Below are 8,154 nucleotides of genomic sequence, written 5' to 3'. Positions count from 1 at the left end.
GGGGGGGGGGGGGGGGGGGGGGGGGCGGTGGTTACCACAACATGAGGAACTGCATTAAAGGGTCACGGCACTAGAAAGGTTGAGGACACTGCTTTAGGGTCTTCCAAGAGAATTGGGACCTGCCGAGACCCTGACCTCGGGCTTCAGCCTCCAGAACTAAGGGGCCATCCATTCACTTTTTTAACAGCCACCTACTTTGTGACACATTACGATGGCAGTCCCAGGAACCCAAGACACTGGATATAAAATAACCACACAATTCAGATACGGTCAACTCTGATCCCAAGAACTCCCAGATTTCAGATACCAGTTTCACAAGAAATATTTGTTAAATGAGTGTGTTTTCAGAATCGCAGTCAGTAAATTATTAGCCACGTATAGGCCAGGCAACGGGGTTGAGGAATTCTTGAATGGTACCTCATCCAGACCGCAGTGAAACTCAAGTGAGTATTTATATCTCTGTTTCCACCTACAGGGTTGCAAGAGTTCAGAGAGGGAAGTGGCTTGTGTGTGTGTGTAGGTTGTGGTAATCTGTGGTTTCCTAACTGGAGGAAGAAAGGAGTTATGAAAAGCAAGAATTACTTAAGGGCGCCAGACTCCTAGTCAAATCAAATATGACTGCTTTGTATTATCATCCACCTCAAATATTCCCCACCCCACCCTCATTCCCCAAATTCTTATTTCAAATTCTGCTAAATTTAGATTCCTCTCATGGATGCTGCTTGAGTTGCAATACCTACAGGGGATGTTATGAGGTATTCTGGTATATTGATGCATTAAAAAGCACTCCAAATTTTATTCTGCATTAAATAGGCTTTATTTCATTCACCATTTTGCAGTAAAAGAATTCTGGGCAAAGCTTGTCTGGAATTTCCTATTTGGGAACTTCCAAGTGGTTAAAGAGAGGTATCAATGGAGGTTGCATCTTCTGAATATTCAACTGGGCTGAATATGCCAGATAGCAGGTAATGCTTCTAGCCTGGTACCTTTAGTAGATAGGCTTACATAGCACCTCGCTTCCTCCAGGTTGGACGTCCCAACAAAACCAGGCAGAAGCTGTATGCCTCGTTCATCAGGCCTTGGTAGTCACCTGGAAACACCTCCAGTGAATTAAAGCAGCTACTTGCCAACCCAGAGCCAAAGAGAAGGTGCCACCTTTCTATCAAAGAAGCACCAAAATATGTATGGCCATTTTTAAAATATCAAATAAGGATACTGATCATTAACATCTAGTTTATCATTTAAATCACCCTAATTCCCTTCTGTAAAAAGTTGTCTTCAAAGATGACCACCGTCAATTACTTCTCTCGTTTAATACACACACACACACACACACACACGATGGAGCTAACAAAAATAAGCATTGGCTTAAAATATTCTAAAATTGATTGTGGCGATGATTGCACACATCTTAATATAACTGAACATTTTAATTGTACTATATGTGAATTATATGCCAATAAAACTTTTTTTTTAAGTTCATGAAAAAATTGAATTAAAAGATAATGGAATCTTTGCACATATTTTTTAAAAAGCCCTTTAAGATCTCATGATACCTTTCAAATGTCCATTTTCCTCTCTTTCTCTGGCCTTGTGACTTGCCTTGATCAGTATGGAATGTGACAAGGGCCGCTCACTCCATGCCACTCACTGACCTAGTCTTTAAAGGAGGAGCCAGCAGCCTCCACCCCCTCGGGCAGAAGTCAGACAGCATATAGGAAGTGGAACGAGCCCAAGACCACCATGCAGTGAGGAAGCCTAAGCTAGCCCTGTGAAGAGGCCAGCTGTTGGAGAGCCAGAGAATCCAGGGGCGGCAGCCAGAGCCAAGTGTAAGTATGTACCACATAGACTCGAGTATAAGCCAACCCGAATATCAGCAGAGGCACCTAATTTTACCACAGAAACTGCATTAAAAATGTGCTGAAAACCCACTGCCCCTAGAAGCATTGCAGCGTGGCCACCCTGCCACAGCTGTGTCATTAGAGGGCAAAGAGAAGAGGGGCTATGTCTAGGCTCAGGGGTCTGACGTGAACCACCTGACTGACTGCTAGCCCCACAGTCCTATTGGAAAAAAAAAAAGTGCTGAAAAACTTGGCTTATAAAAGAGTATGTACGATAAATATGTAGCACGCAGTTGAGCCACCCTGGTCAGCCCCAGCCATGTGAGCCCCCTTAGTCAAAGCTGACACAGTGTGGAAAATACACAGAATGCCACTTCTCCTTACTAGGCTAGATTCCAAATTCTTTTTTTTTAATTGATCAATTTATTGGGGGCTCTTACGGATATTATAACAATCCATAAATCAATTATATCAAGGAAACTTGTACAGATGCTGCCATCATCATTTTCAAAATATTTTTTTTCTACTTGAATCCCTTGATATCTGCTACTCTTTATTCCCTCTCTCCTCCAATCTACCACCCTCATGAACCCTTAATAAATTATATATACATACATATATTCATATCTCACACTTTCCAATATATCCCTTCGCCCACAGCTCTGTTATTCATCCCCCTCAAAAGGGGGTTATACAGCCATTGTTGCTATCAGCAACCCTTCCCCAACCCCTCCCCTTCCTGTACCCTCATGGAATCATTACTCCCATTACTGTTTCTGTGGGGTTTAACTATCCTGGATTCTGTGTGCCAATGTATATACACCAGTCTAGCTGGATTTGTGAGGTCAAACTGGGGTCATGATAGTGTGGGGAGGAAGCATTAAAGAACTAGAGGAATGTTCTGTGTTCGCCCATCAGTGCTGTACAGCACCCTGGATGAGTCATCCCTTCCATATTTCCCTTCTGTGAGGGGATGTCCAATTGTCTACAGATGGGTTTTGGGTCTCCACTCCAACCCCCCTGGTTCACATTGATGCGATTGTTTGTTTTGAGTCATCCGATGCCTGACTACCTGATTCTGTCAACAACTCGTGTGTTTCTTCCATGTGGGCCTTATAGCTTCCACGCTATATGTACCCATTTTGTCTTCAGTGATCATGCAGGCAGGTGAGTATTAAAGAGTGCCAGGTTATTAGAACAAAGTGTTATTGCATTAACGGAAGACAAGTAGAGGCTCAAAGTCCATTTGCTGCCTTAGTGCTTTAACATATAAATATATATACATAAGCCAATTTCCCGATCTTTATATATTAATATATTTACATACAAACCTATCTATATTTATACCTCTATAGCTAGCTTTTACCTCCGAGTTCTTTCCTGCTCAGAGCAGCCAATACAGAGGACCATAGGGCTGGCCCCACCTTGAGACATGTTGTCCTCTCACTGGCCACAGCACTACAGAGGACGACACTGGAGACACAGTCTGTGAAGCTGTCCAGTCTGACCACCCCACGACAGTGGGGTGAATAACAAAGTGACCATAACAGGTCAGCAATGGAAGCAAAGCCATTAAGTCCCTCAGAAATCCCCAAATAGGCTTCTGACACTGGGGCAGTACTTGGCACCTCACCTGACCAGCTTGGAGAACATTCACAGAGGTCAGCAGATAGACTTGGAACTATGAATAGGCTCTTCCCTTTGCTTTTTTTCTTTTAACTTCTTTTTTTCATATGTCTATCTATATAAGATAGGCAGGATAAACAATCCCAAGGAGTAAACAACAGGACTGGCGGTTGCGGGGAGGAAGGAAGGGTGGGGGCACCTAGGAGACGAGGAGGTGGAGGGAAGAGAGCGGTGAGCCCACAAACTCAGGGACAAGAAAACATCAAGGGATCTAGAATCCACAGCAAGATAGGTATAGAGTGCCTGGTGATGTTTGATCAATTGCAATGTAGCTGAGAGGAACAACTGAGAGCCAAATGAAGGGTGGGGCAGGAGGAAAATAAAAGGAAATAAGAGGATAGATCCAAATTCTTGACGCACAGAAGCTCAAGCAAATAATATGGTTGTTGTTTTAAGCCACTACGTTTTAAATAGTTCATTAAGCACAAAGAGAGAAAAGGGAGTTTCAAACAACTTCCCAAGACTGTCACATGAAATGGGTAGAGTATGAAAGGACTGTGTTCAAAGGGTGCCTGCAGGGCCAGGGGTCAAATCGAATGAGTTCAGGTAGGAGGGGATCAGGAGCTGAGTGAGGCTGTGGAAAGACACCGGGAGGGAGCTAGAAGATCTCTCTTCTCTAGTTCGAAGTTTGGCCCCCAAAGAATAAGAGGAAAAGTTTCTTTTCCGAATTTTATAACGTCCTCCCTCATCTTCTCCATGGACTCTCCTCCTTCCTAGGACAGGTGGAGGTCAGAATGTTAGATATGAAATTGAATTTTTAATTTATTTTATTTTTAAATATGAAACATTGCAAATATATTGAAAAGAGCAGAAAATAATTTAACCAGAATCCGGTGCTTACCATCCAGCATGTAAATAGATTTTTCTGTAGCGTGGTCAAGAATCTTAATCAGTTTTCATAACCTTTCTATTTCCAGGAAACTCTGTTCAAAATTCTGAAAAGCTGACTTGGGAATGAATTCCCCAGAGATCCTTGGCAGGCACTGGGGGGACCGAGTGACTGTGGAAGACCTCAGTGGGCCCCAAGACAAGACCAGTGACTCCCATCTTCCATAGCCATCCTCCCTGGGATTCTTTCTACCACCATCGAGAGTAGTTCCACATGGCAAAGCACCCCCCCTCCCCAGTGGAGCACTCCCCTGGCTTGTATCTCACTAAGCCTTTCCATGCTGTACCACTGCTCTTGCCAGATCAAGCCTAACTGATGCCTCCAAACAGAACTCTGCTCCACGCGGTTTTTAGTACCTCCTCTTTTTTCAAAAGGATACCCAGGACTTTCTTCCACGGCACCTCTGAGTGGACTCACACCTCTGAACTGTCAGTTAGCAGCCAAATCTCATAATTGTTTGCACCACCCAGGTTCACTTGCACCACTACCCACCTCCCAAATCACTACCATGGCCATAAAGCATATCCTATGTGCCAGCCCTGGAACAGACCACGCCAACCTACTGACTAATGAGGAAGCTACTATCCCAAGATGGTATGCTGTAAATCAATAGGGGCCTTCTAGAAACAATGCTTTTTTTTGGCCCTGAGTCTATCTTGATCTTCAAGGCCTGGTGATATATTTACCAAAAAAAAAAAAACAGCCAATAAAAAACCTTGTGGAGAACTATGGTCTAATCCATAAGCAATCTTAAAGATGGCCTAAAACCAAGAAGTGTTTATTCCATTGTTGGTGGGGTCACCCTGAGTTGGAGTCACTCCAATAGCATTTAACAACATTGCCAGCTAGTGCAGTGCCATCCTCAGTGGGGCAACGATCTGGGAAATGTGAATTAAAAAAGCATTGGGGTTGCAGTGGGGGCCTTCAGATTAGCCCTGCATAGCCACTCTCCGTCTTTACTCCATGGGAGGCTGGCCTATGTGGTTACAGCAAGGGCTCTCCAGAGCACCCACAGGCAATGAGGAGAGGGAGGCGAGTGTCATTAATGTCCTTACCCTCCTGGACCCCTTCCTGTGGGTTCACCATGGGCTGCCTGTGAGCAAAACCAAAGCCCAATCTTCCATTAGGCAACCAGTCCACATAGCCTTTCTGGGTTCAGAGAACTGCTCCCTGCCTCTGCTTTTCCTGGTGAGGAGTCCTGCTGCTGCTCCCTGCAATTCCGCATCATCTCACCCGGCTTCCCTTCACTGCAGAGCCTATTAAAGCCCCACCAAGTTACCTCATTTGAGTGTGTCTGCCTTTTCCTACAGGGATCACAGATAACGTGAGAGGTAAGTAAGACCTCACACCACCACTCAGAGCTAGCCGGCTGACACAGATGGGAACCGAACCACCAGGGCCCGGAGAGAATGGCCATGCTGTGTGCCCTGAGCACCTCTGCCCTTGGCCGTCCCACCTGTCCGCCACACACATGGGACTGCGAGTGAAGACCATCCCACTCCCACAAAATGAAGTCACCCCTAACTCTGAGCAGCTCTCTTATGCTTTATGCTTCTTCATAAAAGGATAGGACGTATTATAAGCAAAATAGGCTTGCTAAATATAGTCTATTCAGCCTAGGGAAGGCTAAATTATTCATAACCAAACCAGGATATACAATGCACGCTAAACACAAATCCATTTTTGATTTGGGTATTTTTTTTTCCAGGCCCTGTGTATTCAGTGCCCCTGCATTGATCTGTAACGACCCCCTGGTGCCTTGCATTTGCTTGGGATGAACATCTCAGCATCAGGGCCAATTACCAAGCTGTGACTAACCCCGGGCTCCACCTCTGCAGGACAGCGGCAACCACAAGGTCATCAATTGTCCACCCTGTGTAATGTGATCCTGGAGGCAGGCCCGTCCCTGAAAGGATCCTCCGCTTCCCGCAGAGCCCCAAGGATAAGTATGCCCTGCAGAAGACATCCCCGAAGGTGGGACAGCGCAGCATCCACTGCACCATGAAAGGCAGAATTGGACAGTGTGACTACGGTCATCCAAGCGCCACTGAGTCCCCACTATGATCAATGCCGAGGAAACAATGGCCACGTCCCTCCAATGGCAGGTCTCAGATAGGGCTCATGCATTTCAAATTATTTTCAGGCCAAAGCATCTTCACAAGGAAGCTTCTGATTAGATTTCCCCACCCCAAACTCTGAAAAGCATTGCTGAAAATACAGATGTCTCTGGGAGGCTCTTCTTTTTCAAACCAGACAATGTAGAACCATGAAATAAAGCACAGATCTCAGCGCCTCGCTCCTCCCTAAGTGTTGCTTCAGGAGCTGAAGACTTAGTCGGCTGCCTGTGACCCAGAGGCTTCACGGGCACCTCGGCCTGTTTATAAAGAAGCAGGCGGAGGAAACGGCGGAGCGAGCTCTAATCGAGGGCTCCCTAGGCAATAATCCACCCAAATAGGGGGCCTCTGTCCTCATGGTTCCGAGAAATCTGTCACACATAGATTCCCTGACTACCAACAGCAACAAAAAGGATGCAGGCTTTAATGAACAATAGTCAGAAAGGAAGAGTTTTGTTTGAGGACAGGATGCGATGTTCTGATGGAAACAGACAGCAGGTTAGCACTGTGCTGACATCCAGGGGCCTTTCTGTTACATCAGGCACCTAGAGATCAAGGTCACTTGCTCTTCTTGAATGTGGCTCTGCGCAGTGCGCACGTGGAGGACAAATGTTCTGCAGCTTGACTCACATGAGTGATTTGAGTGGCAGTCGTTGGCCTTCCGGAACGTGAGGTCAGGAGATGTCACCGGTCAGAGGATGGGGATGGGGCCGAGTGAGCAATTGCACTACTCGATAAGCCTCATCTCTTCTGACAATGAAGCGGCAGCTAGCAGCCCAGACGATGGGCCCAAATTTAAGGGTGCTTCATCTTGCAAATGGCTGTCTGGTTTCCTTTGCAGTGTGAGAGTGTGCTTGATCGATCAATGGGAAGAGCCTGCCCGGACGGATTCAGCAGGACTTGAGGAACAATCAGGCCTCCCGGAGGTCATTGAACATTTTGTTCCTTAGCCTGCGTCACGGGATAAAGAGCTCCTTGAAAAGACAAACCCTCCCAGTGAGAGAGCCGCAGTGGAGGGGGTAGGGAGGCTGCCGGGCGAGGCTGGACTGAATGCTCTGCTCTGCTGCTTCTGAGATGGGAGCCCCCAGCCCCTCACTCACCTTCTCTGCACAACAGACTGGACTCCACACTTGCCCCGTGTGCCACCTGAGAGGGTTGTGAGCATGTCTGGGAGAAGCATTCTGTAAACACGAAGGCACTACATGAAGTACTTGGGGTGTGAGGAACGGGACACGTGGAGATTGGCTGCTAACTGCAAGATCTGCAGTTCAAAACCACATGCTACTCCATGAGAGAAAGATGAGGCCTTTTAGTCCCATAAAGAGTTACAGTATCGGAAATCCCCGGGGGCAGTTCTACCCTGTTCTATGGGGTCCCTATGAGTCAGAATAGATGTGACAACCATGAGTTTGGTGCTGTGGAGAGAGTGATCAACTTCGCAAAAGCGCCTTCGTGGAAAACTCCAAACATGGCACAGGGGCTACATCTGACCTCCTCTGATTTCACAAAGCAGGAAAAGAATCAAATTCATCAGCCAAGGTCAATGCCTGAGACAGACATCAAAAATGCCTCCTCACTCAAACTTTGTCTCCCAACTCTGACTCCAGCTACCCCTCCCAGGGCA

At 46.4% G+C, this 8,154-nt stretch overlaps 1 non-coding gene across 1 annotated transcript; it reads left to right on the top strand.

Annotated features, from left to right (window-relative positions):
• Positions 1 to 1,930: 1,930 nt before the first annotated feature.
• On the top strand, positions 1,931 to 2,060 carry LOC115868382. The gene has a single exon (XR_004045555.1). It is a non-coding gene; the product is annotated as a small nucleolar RNA SNORA17 (small nucleolar RNA).
• The last annotated feature ends 6,094 nt before the right edge of the window (positions 2,061 to 8,154 follow it).

The sequence above is a fragment of the Echinops telfairi genome, unplaced genomic scaffold (genome assembly GCF_000313985.2).
Source record: "Echinops telfairi isolate 266 unplaced genomic scaffold, ASM31398v2 ScPeMD7_9;HRSCAF=40, whole genome shotgun sequence".
NCBI lineage: Eukaryota > Metazoa > Chordata > Mammalia > Afrosoricida > Tenrecidae > Echinops > Echinops telfairi.
Note: the sequence above shows the minus strand (reverse complement) of the source record. Positions and strands in the feature narration are given on the sequence as shown.